Source organism: Marmota marmota, unplaced genomic scaffold (assembly GCF_001458135.2).
Source record: "Marmota marmota marmota unplaced genomic scaffold, marMar, whole genome shotgun sequence".
Taxonomy (NCBI): Eukaryota; Metazoa; Chordata; class Mammalia; order Rodentia; family Sciuridae; genus Marmota; species Marmota marmota.
Genome location: NW_025999969.1, coordinates 7,631,536 through 7,651,453, shown reverse-complemented (window position 1 = coordinate 7,651,453; position 19,918 = coordinate 7,631,536). Strand labels below are relative to the sequence as shown.

The following is a 19,918-nucleotide window of genomic DNA, read 5'->3' as shown; positions in this document are numbered from 1 at the left end:
GGGAGCCTTGTATACATGCTTGGGTTATTCATTCACCAACATTAAACCTCAGGACAGGAGATGTGACAAAGCAGGACTTCTTTCTCCATGGCATGTGTTGATTTCAGAGGCAGAGGTGGTCAATGTGGAAAACTATGGAATTTTCCTTAGAACAGGGCTGTGATGAGAGATGCCTGCCATGATCATAACCTCTGTCCCTTTCCCAAACCCTCTTTTCCAGTTTCTTTAGGCCGAAAATAATCTTCTCTGAATATAGGTACTTGATAACAATTCAACCAAACAAAACCACATGCTTCTAATGCACTGCTTTCAGATATTCTGGGTATAGTTCAGCTGGCAGATGAGTTGATTGATGCCTTCACCCTGAGAGCCAGGTAAGCCCATCTTCTTGAGGAAGCCCACTCTATTTTTGGTAGCATGATGGACTACAGAGAGGCGGAAAGGGAACAAGAATCTAGAGACTTGGATATACTTCTCGAGGAAGGCAACTTCATGAATGAGGTCTTCTTGATGAATGACATCAAACTTTCCCAGGTTCTCCTTAATCACTGTATTATCTTTCAGGGGGATGGTTTTATTCTTGACCTTTGTTTGTCCACATTTCAAGATGAGTTCCTTGACAGACTTCAGATTTGGAAACCCCAGGTCACATAGGAACCTACTATCCGTAGAGTATTTAGACTTCGGGGGGGGGTGACTTTTAACAAAGACACCACTAAATATTTTCTTCACACCAAGTCTTGCATTGATTCTCTGCACCAGTAAACTCACCCCATCAATCCTTTGGATGTGTACAAAAAAAAAAAATAATGTTTATCAGGCATTTCCAAAGCAGTTTCACTTCTAGTCATTTGAGGCACATGTGGTCATGTTTCTGCCACCAAGAATTATGTAGGAATGATTCCAGTTGCTTAAATCTGAACTATTTTCTTTTTCTTTCCTTCTTTACCAAAAGCGCCTGCTTTGTCTGGGTAACTTTGAGGGCCTGATAAACCTCTTTTTCAGGAATTTTTCTAGAACCAAAGGGATCTTTGTTAGCCTATTAACATAACTATGAGTTAATTTAGAAAGATAAGTCATGTTAAAACTCCATTCTGCCCAGACACCTCAACCTGCTCCCCCTCTCCTTCCTTCTTTCTGTAAAAGCCCGCTCACCCAGAGGCTGACACCTGAACCCACCTGCACCCTGACCACGGGTCCTCACAAACAGGGGCCTGACAATTCCAGGAGCTGATGGCAATGTACCTGTTCCTCCTGCCTCCACCCCTTTGTGGTTCTTGAAGTTTTGAAGCTTGTTCTCCACCTTTAATAGCAGGGGCTAAGCCCACCCCCAATGCATAACCCAGGCTCTGACTTAAAATTTTACTTCAGAGAAAGTCAGCTGCACAGACGCAACCTTGTCAGATTTCCTGACGATAAACTTGCTTCTGCTTAGTTTAGGTGTGCTCAAGTGATTTACTCCTGCACCATTTTCCTAACAATCTTTTCTTTTCTTTGCTTTGTACAGAAAATTGAGATCAGTGATAACAACACTTAGGAAATGAAATTTCAGTGGATTTCCAAACCAATTCAATACTTTGCTGCCTTCAAACTCCCGAAAAAAGGGATCCTCCTGAAACCTATAGTTTCTGACTCCAGTCTTCAAAATAGAGCCCTAATATTCACTTGTATCCAAAGCCTTAAAAACCCCATTGTGTATGGGTTTTCACCCTCAAGCTTTTTACAGTCTATGACATTTTCATCATCCAACAATTGTCTTGTAAAGTACATTCTCTTGTACCTGGTAGCTTGGCAATCCTGAATGTGATTCATATTGATAGGTGAAAATTCAAGGATGTCCTGAGTAAAGGGACCAAGAATGCAAGAACTCACAGCTCTCCTAGGCTGTGAGCTTTCTACACACAGACCTAGTATCTATGGACAACCTGCCATTCAATAGTCATAGGCAATTCTCAGAAGGAAAGAAGTTTGTATCCCTAAATTGTTGACAGACATAGATGAATTATGCCTTAGCTATCAGAGAAACCTTCAACAAAAACAAGTATTACTTGTTTCCAAAATATTAGAGGCAACAAGAATAACTACATGCTTTGGTGGCTGAGCTAGGAGAGTGCAATTGTGTTGGAAATGATGTGTGTGCGTTCTTGCCCAAAAGTTGCTGGGCAAGGAAAGCAAATTAGAGGGTACCCAGAGTCCTGTGAAGAACCATTTTAAATGCTTCAGGAGAGAATCAACTTTAAATATTTGGTATTCCCAGAGAACTCAAAACTAGTATAAAAGAGTGTGAGTTCAGATAACTTACCCTCTGCCTTTTCCCCATTTCAACTTTGGTGAGAAAGCTGAAGAGCAGCCAGAGAGTAGTGGATACAATGACCACTGAGAGAAAAGGAAGGGAAGCTAACTTTGTCCAGATTTCCTGACACAAGGGACAGTGGCTTAATCTGGAAAGGGGAGATTTACCACTCCACTGAGGATATTTAAGGTGACTGTAGGATAGTCTAGTAGCTAACCCTAGAGAGAAAATTCATGACTTTGTCAGATTTTTTTTTTTTTGGCAGGGGAAGAAGGGGAACCAGGGATTGAATTAAGGGATACTTGGTCACTGAGCCACATCCCCAGCCCTATTTTATATTTTATTTATAGACATGGTCTCACTGAATTGCTTAGCACCTTGCTTTCACTGAGGCTGGCTTTGAACTTCCAATCCTCCTGCCTCAGCTTCCCTAGCTGCTGGGATTATAGGTATGTGCCGCTGTACTCTGTGACTTTGCCAAAATTTTTAATCTGCGGACAGGAACACATGATCCCCAGTGAGTGAAATGTTATGTGGCAAAGGCAGACAAAAATAAAACTGTTTTATTTGTCAAGAATCATACTCTTTCACTCTTCTTTCTTTCTTTCATATTGTTAAATATAATCACTGTTCTTCCTTAGTCTCAGGAAAGTTCCGAGTCCCTTCTTCTCAGGAGCGGGGTCCAAAGGACACATGGCAGTCTAACCCACTCCCATACTAAAGGAAGGAGGTTAAATTTCTTCTGGGTGTTTAGGTCCTCATGTTGCATTTGCTGGCCCCCTGAAGTAAATTGGGATCTTGCTGAAGCTAAGAAAAAGATTTCTCTACTTTCTATCCTTCCCAGGGGGTTCTAGGTACATAATTTTGCTGAGCAAAAGTGCCCTGGGGCTGTAGAATTTATTCTCTGAGTGAAATAGTGGTTGTAATAATGCCCTGGGAATCTTGTATGTCCCACTGACTCTCAGGACTCTCAAAAAGTGAAGCATATCATACACTAAGTACTAAGCTAACACATCTTCAGAGACTCTGAATCTAGTGAGAATCAGCTACCCAAAGAATAACCATCTTTCCCTAGATGTTGAGGCCATTCTAGTTGAGACAGAGCAGGACAAAGTTTTCAAGACCTCTGAAATCTCTTCAGTCCTTTAATTTAGTCCAGAAAAGTAATTTGAATTTTATTATTTTAAATTTCTAAGTCTTTTTTCTTTAACTTCCAGAGAATTTTAAACTTTAAGCTTTTATAGTACATAGGAATTTGATATGAAATTAAAATTTGGGGCCTCTCTGCATAACCAGTTTTTATTATTGAAATGTGCTCATGGATTGATAATTTAAAATGAATAAAATGCATTTTTGTAGAGAGAAGATGGAGAAGGGAAAGATTATGAGTGTTTAAGCTTTTATTCTTTTCATTGGGCAGGTTGTTAAAAAAAAAAAGAGGAGACCATGTATCGATCAAGTTTTTTTTTTTCTTATCACAATCCATTTATTTTGAATATCTACCTAGAAAGTAAGAAAGACATTGGAGACAACAGAAGTAGAAATATAAAAAATGAGATGGGTGTGGTGGTGAGTACCTGTAATACCTGAACAGCAGCAACTTGGGAGACAAAGGAGGAGGAGGATCATAAGTTTGAGGCTAGCCTGAGCAATGTAGCAAGATCCTATATCAAAAACAAAACAAAAACCAACAAATAAAACACAGGCAAGGAGGTGGGACTAAGGATGTAGCTTAGTGGTAGCGCACTCCAGGGCTCCATCCCCAGTATGGCCAAATAGGAAAGTGGTGGTTGTGGTGGTGGACAGGGATAGGGACACTGGTAGGGACTGTTGCATAGTCTGAAACAAGGCAGAAACAGAAACTGGAGTGAATGGCAATGGAGGGTAGAGAAAGAAAGAGGAAGACACTGAGATGAAGATATTCAGGATTCAGATTGAGTTACTGGCTGAATTTTGATAGTGAGAGATAAAGGAGAGAAGACTAGGATGATACACATATTCCCAGTCTGCAAAGTTAGTAGATGGTGACGACACTCAATGAAACACAGACTATTAGAGAGTTATAGACTTTGGTGGAGACAGAAAAAGCTACATTACTGATTTATTGAATTTGACTTGTCTAAAGTATTTGTGACACTTGTAATTCTTTGGGTATGGGGAAGACATACTTATGACAGATTTATCTTGGAAGCTCAAATTTGGAATTTTAAATAATTGAAACCATAGCAATAGATAACTCACTTTGAAAGTATAAAGTGATAGGAGAAAGAGAGTCTCAGCATTATTAGGAGACAAATGATTAAGGGAAAGGCAAAGAAATTTTGTTAAAAAGAACAAGAGAAATTATCAGAAAGAAATTTTCTTCCTGGTGGCTTGAAAAAACTTCATTCCAGATTTCTGCCTCCTACAAAATCTAATTCTTGACTTAGTCTCTAACTTCAAGAAAGTGTGTCTTCAGCTCCTCCATAAAGAATGTAAGTCATAAAATCAGCATATTATAATGATGCGGTCACATCAATGTTTATAGCAGCTCAGTTCACAATAGCTAAGCTATGGAACAAACCTAGGTGCCCTTCAACAGAAGAATGGATAAAGAAAGCGTGGTGTATGTACACAATGGAATATTACTCAGACATAAAGAAGAATGAAATTATGGCATTTGACAGTAAGTGAGTGGGACTGGAGAATATCATGCTAAGTGAAATAAGTCAGTTCCCCAAACCCAAAGGCCAATGTCTCTCTGATGTGCAGATGCTAAACACAATAGGCAGGTAGGAGGGAAAAATAGAAGTTCATTTGATTAGACAAAGTGTAATGAAGGGAAGGGAGGGGGTGATAACGATGGTTATTGGTGATGAGTTCTGCTTCCTCACATGTTGAAATTTGAACATTAGAGAAGAATGCTGAGGCAAGCATATAAAGCAGGGTTTATTTTTTAAAGGGGGTAACATAGACTTCTCACTGGAGGGAGAAGGTGGCCATAGCTGATATCCTGGCATCCTCAGAAGCTTGGCGTTCTGCCTTTTTTATATGTCCTAGGCTTCCATTGTTCTCCTGCCCTCTTCCCCTTATCTTTCTCCTTCCTGTCTAGGCATTTGAGTAGGCCTAGGAAATACTCAGTGGGATGGCTAAAAGGTGGGAAACCAGTGGGCTAAAGGGGGAAGGGCAAGACAGAGCAGCCAAGGACACATTAATTAACATTTTATAGCTTCCTATAGGGAGGAGCAGTTCAGGACAGGTTGTCTTAGCAACCAGTTAGAGCAGGGGGGAGGTTCTTGATAAGGGTGGAGAAAGGGCTCTGAAGGAATTAACATTTCAATCCCTCAGGGAACATCCTCCAACTTGCCAGACTCATTCCAAATTGACCTCCTAGATCTGACCTGACTAGATTTACCTATCTATATTGACTGCCTGTCCAATTCTGGCTTCAGGAGGATAGGAATAAGAGAGACAGCAGAATGAATCAGACAGAAATTTTCTGTGTTCATATATGAATACACAGCCAGTATAACTCCACATCACATTCAACAACAAGAATGGGAAGTTATACTCTATACATGTGTAATATGTCAAAATGCATTCCACTGTTATGTATAATTAAAAAGAACAAAAAAGAAAGAAAGAAAAAAGAATGTAGGTCAACCAAAATTGTAACTGCTATGTGTTTTACTTGGTCTTTTCTCTGATTAATTTATTATATACCTCCTCCCACCTCCTCTAGAGAGTCAGAGGCTATGTCTTAATCCTCATAGCCAGACCTGCCATCTCTTGTGGGTTAGAGTTTATACAATGAGATAGCATCACTCTCTAACACACCATTCCCAAACACATGGGAGGCAGTCAGGACAGTGACTAAAATTGTGTCAAGCAATATGTTTATTTAAGATTATCTTAGGAAATACTGTCTTAAGGCTACTGTGGATGCAGTCAGCACTTTCCAGTCCTAGGATAAAGGATATGAGGATATAATTAACTTCAGTTTATATAGATGAGAAAATTTGTTTTGAAAAAGGAGAAATGATTCATCCAAACTCATATAGCTAGTGAGGGGAGAAACTGCTGATGAGCTGAATTTTGCTAGCCCCATATCATTTTTATTTACACCAAAGTGCAAAGTTCCTCCATCTTCACATTCTCTGAACTCCACCAGCACTTCTGAGCATTTAAAATGTGTTTATTTATTTAAATTTATGCAATTTCCTGAAAGTGAAATAAAACTTAAAGGTATTCTGTAAACTATGAACCTCCCCTTTTCTACTCTCTCTGAGTTAATGATACATAAGCACAGTTTGTAGGAAATTATGCCACATAGATTCTCTATTTTTCTATTACTGATAAGGTAATGCATCTACATTTTTTAAAAAAGTACTTGAATTCTGCTGTATTGGAGTAAATGGATAGGACAACACTATTATTAGAAACAATATGTATTAGAAAAGATGAGCTAGAACTTAAACCTCACAGGAGCAAAACTTATAGCGGGTGCTAGTGGTCCTCGGATTCATATTCCTAGTCTCAAAATTTATATATTATTAAAAATTTTATTTAGCATATAACAGGATTATTCCATAGAAATCAAATCTTTGAGGTAAATTTTACTTGAATTACAGATACAAACCCCTCAGAATCTTCAAATTGAAACCGAATTGTTTGTCATTTTATCCAAATTTCCTTGGCATACATGAAGTTGTAAATACCTATAGAATACCAAACAAAGCAATAATCTAGTGGAATAGGAACAAATATCTAGCCTTCTACCACTTAATCCAAATTTATCCCCATATTTGTTTATTCCCATTTTTTTCACATATGTGTTTTTGTAATCATTTTTCTGTCTCTTTCTCAAATATGCAAGCAAAATTAAATATTAAGGAGTTCAGGAAATATGATGCAAATTGTATTAGAATCCTTAAATGACTCTTGAATGAATATAAATGTCCTTATCTTTTGAATTGACAGTAGAGTTACAAAAGCCTAAAAATATAACACAATGGAATAGCCATAAACATTTGTACTCCATGAACTCTGGTGAATTAGGCATTGCCCATGCTAATTTGACCAGATAATACTGTTATTATTTCTTTATTTTTTATTTGTTTGTTTGGCATTTGTTTGCTTTTTGTAAGATGAAAGATAACACATCATTCAAAGTATACTTTCCTTGCTCTATATTCTAAATCTCAGCAGAGTAGCTACAGAAAGGAATAAAGAAATTTCTCAATAGATGACTAAAGCTCAATAAAAAATTATCTGCAAGACTCATGAGTTCAAATTGTATCTGTGCTTAGGATGTTAAGAAGGAAAAAAAAAATCCTGCCAGGGAATGTCCCTCTCATTGTAACAGTAAGAAAAAGCTAATAATCTAAAAATGTATTATTTTCTTGAGCCTGTCAGAAAGCTCAGATCATGGGTTAACCACATGAACAGAATTCCAAAAAGCCAAAAAACCCTCTACAAAGAGAAATGACCATGAGTACTTTCACCATGACAGAAATGCTAAGAAAATGTAGACAGAAGAAAGAAATTTGTAAGGAAATAATAAAAGGAGACACGGAGACAAGGTGCAGAGGCAGGAAGGTGCCACATTTATTTATACCAATAGGTTACATTAGGTCATTAGTACCATAACCACATTATTGTTTAGAGTATCAGTAAGGATGCTTATTTTGCAGTTACGTTTCACAGTTACAATATGCAATGCCAGGAGCTTTGTGCAGCTCTAAAGAAAGTCCATTGTCTAAAATTACTCCAGAATCACTGGAGCTTAGTGAAACATTGTAGTTATCTAGCAAGTTCCTTTATTCCCAGGAGTTATGTGCCTAAGATTTAGGTGGAAACTGATAAAACTCTTAACACAGAGCTTCCTTTTGAAGAACATTGCTACAGTAGCCAGGCATCCTATGTCTTTTACAAGGGAGTTTCCCTGCAGCCAGACATTCTATACCTTTGCACACAAACTTCCTAGCCACCAAGCATGCCACAATCACGAAGTTTATCACAGACCTCAGTCCCAAACACAGAACTCCTACAGAAATTGACTACATTTTGAAGAACTCATAATGCCTGGATGTGGAGTCCCTGAAACAAAGCTCTTTTCCATAAGGTCCTATTGGGTGCTTGCAGGAAACTGGAGCAAGCTCTGTCCACATCCCAGACTGCAGTGGGCACAGAATAATTTCTTCATATGAAGTAAAAAAAACAAGCAAACTTAAAACATAAGGGAGATAATCCAATATTCTGCAGAAAAGTTGGGAATCCTCCCATACACCACCAGGAGCTAGACAAAAAATCCAGTGCTTCTTGAGGGATTTGTCAAAATGAAACCTTCTACTCTGGAGAGGAACAGAAAAAACAATTGGTAGCAGGATAATGAAATAATTAAGTAGAGATCTGATGCTACTGATAGAAAGAAGAGAAACTCTCCAGCTCAGGTCCTGTGAGATAGAAGGCATAGATTTGCTATAATAGATAGTAGGAATAGGAGTCCCAAGGGTATCCCCAAGACTCAGACACACGGATTCTGCCTAAGAGTGAGGAGAGGTCCAGAGAAATGACAATTGCCATAGTTCCATCCATTAGCCCAACACTGAATTATAATCAGCAATAATATACTGTCATACAGAGTGTGGATATCAGGTGTTTTTTTTAAAATATCTTTTTAGTTGTAGTTGGACACAATACCTTTATTTATTTTTATGTAGTACTGAGGATTGAACCCAGTGCCTCACACATGCCAGGTGAGCGTTCTACCACTGAGCTACAGCCACAGCTCAGGTGAGTTTTTGGCACCCAAATTTAAAGAATAAAATCCATGGACAAATGGAGGGTAGAGAGATTTATTTAGAGCAATGAGGAGAATCCCACAGCATGGAGGGGGTCCCAATGCTGACTATCTTCCATAAAGGGGTTTTTATGGGCTTAATTTATCCCTATAGTTGATTAGTCGGATGACACATAAAAATAAGATCCAGAAAAAGGCCAATCAACTCTCCTTTTTTGCTTTCTTCAACAAACCTGGAGAAAAATGACTTCTAAGCCTTAATTGGCACAAAGGTGGGGGCAAGGGCTTATAAACAGAAGTGCTTTTTCGGTAAATTTTTTTTGTTGGCCATATCTAGGAACTAATAAGGGACTGTCCTTGTGGTTAGGACCAGCTGGGGCTAGAAGCTTGATTTTCTTATCTTTTCTTCTTCCTTTTCTTTTCTGAAACCATTTTCCTGGCTACCTAAGGGTGGTTTACCTTTCTGTCTCAATACCAGTAAGGGAAGAAAAAAACATGGAAAGAACCCCCTTCTCTGACTCAGATCATCAGAGATTTCAGAAAGCTGAGGGTAGTATAAGAACAACAACAACAAAATATGCCAGAATCCCAGTTCCCAAACAAACCACAGGTAATGGGAGGCCTCTACCATAGATGTTCAAAGCCTGGAACAATGAAACCTAGCCTTACTCTATTACTAGTTAGACAGACTCAATCCCTGACACTATCAGCCAGAAAAAGGAGGTAGGTCCATTTCTGGGCATAAATATTATTTACTCTAATTCCTCTGGCCCTTCTTCATACAACATCTGGCATTTGATCACTAATCATGTGACTTCACAAAAAAAGCAAGAGATGAAAAACATATCTACTGTTAAGAGATAAAGCAATTAACAAGTTCTGACTCAGAGATGAACTAAATATTAGAACTATTAAACAAGAACTTCGATTAATATTTTGTTATTATCATTATTATTTTGATAATTTAAATGTTATACATATTGTCTATCTAGTGTAACAGACAGACAACATGCGTAAAAGACAGGGAATTTCAGCCAAGTGATAGAAGTTATAAAATATAGCAAAATATAAACACTAGATTTAAAAGTCATGATATTAGAGAGAGAGAGAGAGAGAGAGAGAGAGAGAGAGAGAGACCTCCACAGATGGAAGTAGTGAATGCTAAAAATAAATAAATAAATAAATAAATAATCTACAATGAAAGGGAAAGACAAAAGGAGAAGTAGAAGATAAATGGAGTATCCATGAGCTGTTAAACACCACACAGTTTAACACATTTGTAATATAACTTCCAGAAAAAAATAATGAAGACTGAAAACATTCAAACAAATAATGTGAAGAGTTTTCTAGAATTAATTAAATGTAATAAAATATAGATTTAAGAAACTCTGAAAACTACAAGCTGGATATATTTAATAGGGAAAAAAATGACATGCACACATCATGCTCAAATTATTAAAAACCAAATAAAAATTTAAAGGCAGTAAGAGGAAAAGAACTTTTATAAACAAAAGACATAAAAATTACAATAGACATCTCTCCTCAGGAGCTATGAAATTCAGAAGGCAATGTTTCAATATCTTCAAAGTTGAAAGAAAAAAAAATTCAACCCAATTCAATATGTAAGAAAAGTATTTTTCAGAAGTAGCAAAACAGAGAAAGTTCAGTCAAACAAAACTGATTATTCATTACCAAAGTCTTTTGAAATAGGAAACATTTGCTTCATTGAGAAGTATAATAGGAATGGACATTTGGATCCATACAAAAGGAGAACACCAGAAATAGTTTAAATTGTACTTAATTGTTAAGAGATCATAGCCCCTAAGACAAAATTTTCATAATGAGCTCATCAACATTCCTCTTCTGCGTTTGGTATAGGTAGAAATGGAAGAGTATAAGAGTAATCACACAAGTATTGAAGAAATGAGATGCTCATCTTCCTCGAGAAGTTCTTACACTACACAAAAACCCAAAAGATACTGTTTGAATTTCAAGTTTGATAAGTGGAATAAAACTATTATAATTCCTGGAGCACCACTAAAGAAATTTTTTAAAAGTGTAATTAGTTAATAGTGGAGATAAAATGTAATCATTATAAAACTCAGTGAAATAGTCAGGAAGAGATTATTAAAAAGTAGGAAGAACCGATGAGACAAAGAGAAAACAGCTAGAATGACAGTAAATTTAAATCTAATGTGTTCAATGATATTCATTCTATCTAAATGATCCAAGCACTTCAGTTAGAGGAGGTTGTCAGATTGTATAACCCAGCAAGGTGCAATTCTATACTGCATGCCACTTTAAATATGAATGTATTAATTTGAAAAGAGTTGGAAAATGTGACCAATGTAAGCACTTACACCAGGAAGGCTGAAGGAATAATATTAATGTCAGATAAAATGGGATTTCACTAGGATAAAAGGGTCAATTCATCAAGAAGACATTGTAATCCTTTTGTATTTATCTAACCACATCCCTTCCAAGAAAGAACATTGTTAGAAAGGAAAAATAGACACACCCACCAGGATAATTGAGCTCATCAACATTCCTCAGTACTTGATAGAAAAAGTAGACAGAAAATCTGTAATAATATCAGTGACCTGAAAAACACAACCAAAAAATGCAATTGATTGTCATATACAAGATGAACTCTACCTATGCGAAGTACACCCAAGATACTCAAGAGAGATGACATTCTGTATCACAAAACCACAGCAAATTTAAAATATTTGAAAAAAATATAAATTGTCTTTTCTCACCACAATGAAATTAAGTTAGACATTAATCATAAAGTCTTTTGAAATAGGAAACGTTTGCTTCTCTTAAGGTAAGCATAAGAACACGTAAAAAAAAGACATCTCGAAAATATACAAATATTTGGAAACACAGAAGTAACACCAACTTTACACAAACTTTTCATGAAACTAGGAGATGAAGGAATATTTCACAATCAATTTTATGCTATCAACATTACCCTAATTCCAAAACTAGTCAGAGACATTAAAAGGTAGGAAACTATAGACCAATATCCCTCAAAAACATGGAAAAATAAGCTTGAATATTAGTAAATCAAACACAGACATATATTAAAAGACTAATCCTTCCTGAACAATTAGAGTTATATAAGTAAAAAATCAGTATAGCTTTAAACAAATGGAATTCACATTAAGTGACAAAAAGTGAAAAAAACTTTGATCTTCTCAATAAACACAGGAGAAAAATGTGTTAATATCCATCCCCTCATTCATGTTAAAAAAAGTTTCACTAAGCTAGCAACAGAAGGGAAATTCTTCCACGAGAAGACCACATCTAATATCATACACAATGGGGAAAGAATTTGGGTATCATCTTGTTACTCCCAATATTTGACTTCAAAGTCCCACCCAGTGCAATCAGGTAAATAAACAAAAGGCACTCCCACACATATATCATATAAAATGCATATTGATCAGTATGAAAAACAAAACTGTCTTTATTCACACATGATATGACTGTCTATCCAAAAACTCAAAGGAATCTACAGACTACTAAATCCAAAAAGTGAGCTAAGAAGTGAATACAATAAAAATATGCTAAATTGAGTTGTCTTTCTAATTACTAACAATAAAAAATTAGATTAAATTTTTAAAATATCATTTAAAATAGTTTTAAAACCACAAATACTTAAGGTAAACTTAAGAACATGTATAAAATGTGTGTGTACTTAGAACTACAAAGCATTGATGAGAGAAATTTCAATTTCCAAAACATATAAATTATTGCAGAGACATACCATAATCAAAGATTAAAAAGTTCATTATTATTTGATGAGTTCTTCCCAAATTGAACCATTATAATCCCCATGATAATCCTGACTCTTTTACTTTTGATAGAAATTGGAAAGTTTGTCATAAAATTTATTGGGAAAAGCTAATGTTCTTGAATAGCCAAAATAAAATTGAAAGAAAAGAACAACAGAAATTCTACTAACTGATGACCAAATTAGATTTACAGAAAGCTATATTTGAGACTGTGATATTACTCTGAAAATAAACATCAATGGTTAAGAACAGAGTATAAAAACAGAATCATACATACATGAAAAAATGACAAAGATACAAAGTTATTCAATGAAAAAAAAGGTAATCTTCCAACAAAAGTTGATAGCAGAACTTGACATATTTAAAAAAATAAAATATACTATTGAACAATTTCTCTCACCCTACTAACATACAATTTGAATAAAGCGATGACAGTAGGCATCTTTATCATGTTCCAGATCATAGAAATCTTTCATATTTTCCCTATTCAATATTGTTCTAGTTGTGAGCTTATAATTGTCCTTTATTTGTTCCTGATGTGGTTAATTTGTATCAGCACTTTTATCATGAATGGGTGTTGAATTTTATCAAATGCCTTTCTGCATCAATTGAGATAGCAATATGGTTTTTGTCCTTCATTCTATTGATGCAGTTTATTGCTTTATTGATTTGTATGTATTGAACCATCCTTGCATCCCTGGCATAAATCTCACTTGAATATGGTGAATAATCTTTTTAATGTGCTAGTGGATTCCATTTCTACAATTATATGGAGGATTTTTCATCTAGGATCATCAAGGATATTAGCCTGTAGTATTCTTTTTGGTTGTGTCCTTATCTGGTTGTGGATAAAATTATCTTAGTTTACTACACTATTCTGAATAATGCTGGCCTTGTAGAATGTGTTTAGAAGAATTCCTCTCTCTTCTATTTTATGTAGTAAACTAAGATAATTTTTATTCTTTCAGTGTTTGATAGAATACAGCAGTAAAGCAGTCTGGTCCTGGGATTTCTTTGGAAGTTTTTATTACTGATTCAATGTCAATACTTGTTATTTGTCTGTTAAGGATTCCCATCTCTTCATTGTTTAGTAATGAAAAGATGTATGTCTAGGAATTTGTTCACTTTTTTTAGATTATAAAATTGGTTGTCATATAAATGTTCATAATAATCCCTAATGATATTTTGTATTTTTGTGGTATCCGTTGTTTTCCCTTTTTAGCTATGATTTTATGTATTAAAATGTTTTCTCTCCTTTTCTCAGCTAAAATTTTATATTTTGTTTATTATTTCAAAGAATGAGCTCCTTTTTGTGTTGATCTTTTATATTGATTTTAGATTCATTTAATTTATTTATGCTTTGCTTTTTATTGTTTCCTTCCTTCTACTATTTTGTGGTTTGTTATGTTTTGTTTTGTTAATTCCTTGATATGCATTTTCTTATGAGAAAAATGTGTATTTGGCAACTGTTGGATGAATGTTCTGTAGGTGTCTGTTAGGTCCATTCAGCCAATGTAAAAGTTAATTCTGCTATTTCTTTGTTGATTTTGTCTGCATGATTTGTCCATTGCTGAAAGTGGGGTGTTAAAGTCCCCAACTATTTTTATACTGGGATCAATCTCTCCCTTTATGTCTATCATACTTGCTTTATATATTTGAGTTCTCTGATATTTGGTACATACATATTTAGAAATGTTATTTTCTCTTGCTAAATTGATACCTTTTTCATTACATAATGACCTCGCTTGTCTGTCTGTACTGCTCTTGACTTAAAGTATATTTTATCTGATTCTAGTATCCTTCTGCTTTCTTTTGGCAACCATTTGCATAGAGTGCCTTATTTTATTCCTTTCAGTTTATGTGTGATCTTTTAGAGACAATGTGAATTTTTTGAAAGCAATATATAGTTAGGTCTTTTAAAAGTCTATTTAGTTAGTCTATGTCTTTTAATTGTCATTTACATTCAAGATAATTATTAATAAGTGCCATCTTACTATATCCATTATGTAACTTATTTTCTAGTTGGAATTTGTTTTGTTTTGTTTTTACAGTTCCTTTCTTTCTTTCTTCCTCTCTTACAATATTCCTTGATGGTTAAGTAAATTACTCTTGGTATATTTTGATTCCTCCCTTATTATTTCTGGTTTGTCTATATAGACTTTCATTTTGTGGTGACTGAGGCTTTCAAAATTACCTTTTGATTGCAACAAGCTATTTTAATATGATTCAGTAACTTAACATGATCTTACGGATAATAAGATATAAGAAAAAGAAAAAAAAGTACTCATTAAATAAAACTCTCCACTTGTATTTCATTCCTCCCGCCATTTTGAATTTTGATAGCCAATTTTACATCTTTACACAATTTTACATACTACAACTGGGCATATGCAATGCTAACTGGAATACAAGGCCAATAAATTGGGGCCATGTGTTGTCCTCTGGCTCTGGAGGTGTTCTAGAAGTTCCATTCACATGCATCCCTAGGGATGAGGGTGATTAGGATATATCCAGTATTCGGTTTTATCAGCTCAGTACTAAGTTCTAGGGCAAGGTTATATGTACTACCTTGTTTTACTCCCAAGGAATGGGGTCCTGCACCATGCTATACTGCCTGAGGCTGGGGTAGTATTGATGTAAATAGATCCTTGGTTACTTGGACAGGTGCTAACTAAGCTGGAACATGACTGAGTCTCACAACCATGGGGGCCTAAACAGTATTGGGGTGGGTGATACCCAGGTCTACTCCAGGACTGGAACTGATGCAAGTGAAACTTGGGTCTGTTCCACAGGCATACAGGTCTCCACCTACACTAGTACAGGTCTAGGGTCTCTGTCTAGGAGCTTTGGCCTATCAAAGGGGACTTCCATTTCTACAAGGTGCTTGGTCTCTCACCATGACTAACGTGGAACTGATTTTGAGCCTTATGATAGCTTTCATGCTTTGCTCCCCAGTAAGTAAAGTCTTGCTTCCAGCTCTGCCACTTGAGGTGTGAGACAGTCAGTGGCCTGGCCTAATGCAATTCCAGTGGCTCAGTCCTCAGATGGTAAAGGTCATGGGACTTTACCTAGTATGGCATTTCATCAGAGTGGACTTGATAGTGGATTTCACACATAAAAGGCTGGACTTAATTATCTCTGTTCTAAGTGGAAGATACCTCTTTCCAAACTAAGCAACTTGGAACTGAGGAAGAAGGTTTGACACTGGCAAATTTTATTCCTGTCTTCTTCAATGCGTCTTTTCATTTTGTTATGCTAAAATCAGACACTGTGGTCTCTCACTTCCTTTTCTTAGCTCTTGTGCTGATAGTTTTGTATATAAATAGCTCTTTGGTTGTGTCTGTGGGGAGACATATCTGAAGGATATTACTCCAGTGCTATCTTGCTCTATGCCCAACTAACTAAAATTAAACTAAAATGAGATACTTAATATAAAGACTGAGTTTACAAAGTGTTGAAAAAAAATCCAATTCCATTTTTCATCCCTCTCCAAAGCCCATGGCCCATGGCTGCAGGCACATGTGCAAAACAATTTGGCTATTATTTATAAAGTTAAATTCTAGGGCACAGCATTCTTACTCAGTATGTTTATACCCAGGAGATTTGAAAATATATATCTGCATAAAGGGCTACACAGAATATTTATAGCAGCTTTATTCAAAATAACCAAAAGCAACTATAAAAAGAAACCAAATAACCAAAATTAAATAAATAAAAATCAATTGGTGGGTAAATAAATTAACTATAGTGCCTTTTTAAAGTAAAAGTTTAGTCATCATCTAAAAGGACTGAACTACTGATAGGTACAACACATTCATTAATATAAATATAATTGTGCAAATGAAAGAACCCAAACACCATGTAATATATTATTTCACTTCCATGGCTTTCTAGAAAGGTAAACCAGTTGGCAAGGAGATAACAATCAGGTTGCCAAGAGACAAGATGGAATACTGATTAAAAAGCATCCATAATGAAACTCCATAGTGATGTAAACATTGGATATCTTGGTTGAGTGTTAGTTACATGACTGTACATACTTGTCAGAACTCTGAACTAACCACTGACCTAAAAAGAATAAATTTAATGTATTTAAGTTGTATCTCAATACACATAATTTATTAAAAACAATGGAACATGGGTTCAAGTTATTTTCTTTTTCCTAGCCATCAGACTTGAGGAAATACATTACTTTAAAAATGTATCTGAGTCTTAGATTCCTTACAAGTAAAACAAAATGTTTAAGCTATTACATAATGCTAAATGTTCCCTTCAACTAACTGATAATGCCTAATGCATTTACTCTTAGTGAATAAGCCACATTAATTTTATACACCTTGCAGCTTTTTAACTCCTTACTTGAAGGTTTTCATCCAAAATTTCCACAGCTCCTTTATATATTTTAGAGACAATTTGAAACAGAAACATCTTGGGGTTACATTCCCCATTGCTCAATTATTGGGAACAACTAGAATTTGAAAAACTCATATCTCAAGGCCCAGATCCAAAAACAAACTAGCTTTTCTATATAGATGTATTGCTCCAGAGATTGAATCAGCCTTATCATGAATAGAAAGTGCCCAGAACTTGGCTGAATCTATGCTTTATAGTTTCGGATTGTTCCACAAAAATATAGTATGCGAGTAAGAAATTGTAGATAAAGAAAATACACAAATCAGTCTTACTTTGGTTACTAGCGGCAATGAATTCTATTGACATATGAAATTATATCCAGGTCATGTAAATGATTCAAAAAACTGATTGTCTGAAAATACAAAAGTAATAAAAAAAGTAACTACTGCTCAGTTATCAGTAGGTTACATACTGATAACTGAGTACTGCTCATGTTTAGAGTTTTATACAGAAAGTGCTGCTTAATTTTGATTAAGGTTAAATAGTTTCTAAAAATTAAATATCTTCTTAATTGCTTAAACAATTTGACACTCTGCCATGACTTCAAAGTGCTCCTAAGGTAATTGTCTTGATTTCTGGGGGTTACATACTGATAACTGAACAGTAGCAGATTTTTTCTAAGGATACATTTATATTTTAGTGTTACTGTTGAGTTATGACAGCATATTCTGGGGGGATTATAGTGACCCATAAAGGATATTTTTAATGTAAAAAATATGTCACAATTCTTCTTTAAACTAGAACAACTATTTGTGATCAGGGATTGTATATTTCTCCTCTGCTATTTCAGTTCAGTACAGTGTGTATGATACAAAGTTCACATTCAAATTATATATGAATGTTTTTATAATAATAACACTGGGAAGTATGGACTTTAATAATCATTCATCATTTATTAACTTCATATTCACATATCTTAAATATAAGGCAGAACTTATATTTAAGGGCTTATGACAGCAATAACTAACATTTGTAGAAATATTTTAAAGCATGTTTAGAGTTTTATACAGAATATGAAGCTTAATTTTGATGAAGGTAATTAATAGTTTCTAAAAATTAACTACCTTCTTAATTGCTTAAATGATTTGACACTCTGCCATGACTTCAAAGTACTCCTAAGGTAATTGTCTTGATTTTGGGGGGTATTAAATCTCTTTCACCTGGATGTTGATACCATTTTCTAAATCTTGTATTAAAATTGGAGTCAAGCAGACAATTTAGCAGTCATTCATTCGTTCTCCCAGGTGTCAATGTAAGACTTATCTGTGTACCCTTCATTTCCTAGCAATCATGTAATGGTGATTGTATTATCTAAATATTTTCTCAAATCTGTTCCTTGCTCTCAGTTTCTATCATCATTCTCATAATTTTTCACATGACTGCAAAAGTTCTGATGGATTCCAGTCTTGCTCATTTCAAAACTACTAATTCCATATTCTTTCCATAATTATCTGTCTAGAATTCAAAATCTGCCTCTTGACTCTCTCCCTGAGTACAAATCAGTGGCTGGCTCTAAATTGCCTACACACTTAAAGAAAAGGTCTTAATAGGCTTTGTAGGCTCTTGCTGATCTGATCCTGTCCATTGATAGGCTTATTTCCAGCTGGTCTATACCATGACTAAACCCAATCTCATGTAATCATACACAACTCTGCACAAAGTATACTGTTTCGTGCCTCTCTTCCATTGCTCACACTGTTCTTCCTGGAACACTTTGTCCTTTAAACTACAATCTAACTTGGAGTTACTGTTCAACACTTTGCAAGAATTACTTTTTCCAGAATTTTCTTCATATCTGTGATCTCCACGTTTAGCTTAGTTTATTTGAACTCTATATTGCCATGATACACTGAGCTTGTCTATGTCATTATGCTTTCTATATTTTAGTACAAGTGTCCTTTTATTATTATTTCTTTTATCTTCTTTGTTTGGGTGGAAACTCAAGATCAAAGACTTGTCTGACTTCCCTTATGTCCACAGTGCCTCGAATGTGTTCGTACCTTCGAGCTACTAAATAAATGCTTGTTAGAGAAAGAAATGAGGAAACACATACTTAAAGTGTCTGTTGCTTGGAAAATAAATTTCTTTTACATCTTGCTTTATGAATTCTTCATACCTAGAATACATTTAAAAAGGAACATTTTGATATCTGAAACAATCCTATTGAATACACTAATCTCTATTTCCTATAGTAGCCTCTTAAGACAAGGATAGGCAGCTATTGTAGTCTGCTTTTTCTCTGCTGCTGACTAAAGGACACAACCAGAGCAACTTTAGAGGAAGAAAAGTCATTAGAGGACTCACAGTTTCAGAGGTCTTAGTACACAGAAGGCCAGCTCCATTCCTTGGAACTTAAGGTGAAGCAGGACATCATGGCTGAAGAGTGTGGCCAAAGAGAAATAGCACACATGAGGAAAAAAAAAAAAACTCCACTCTCCAGATACAAAATATATACCCCATACTTTTCCTTCCCCATGAAACACTTCCTCCAGCCAAACTCCACCTGCTCACAGCAACCACTCAGTTAATCCCATCAGAAATTAATTCACTGATTAAGTTAAGGATATAACCCTACCATTTCTCCTCCAAGCCTTCTTGCATTGTCTCACACATTAGCTTTTGGGGGACACC

General features: G+C 35.4%; 1 pseudogene; it reads right to left on the bottom strand.

Annotated features, from left to right (window-relative positions):
* Positions 1–309: 309 nt before the first annotated feature.
* Positions 310–1,080, bottom strand: LOC107154278 (annotated as a pseudogene).
* Positions 1,081–19,918: the final 18,838 nt, after the last annotated feature.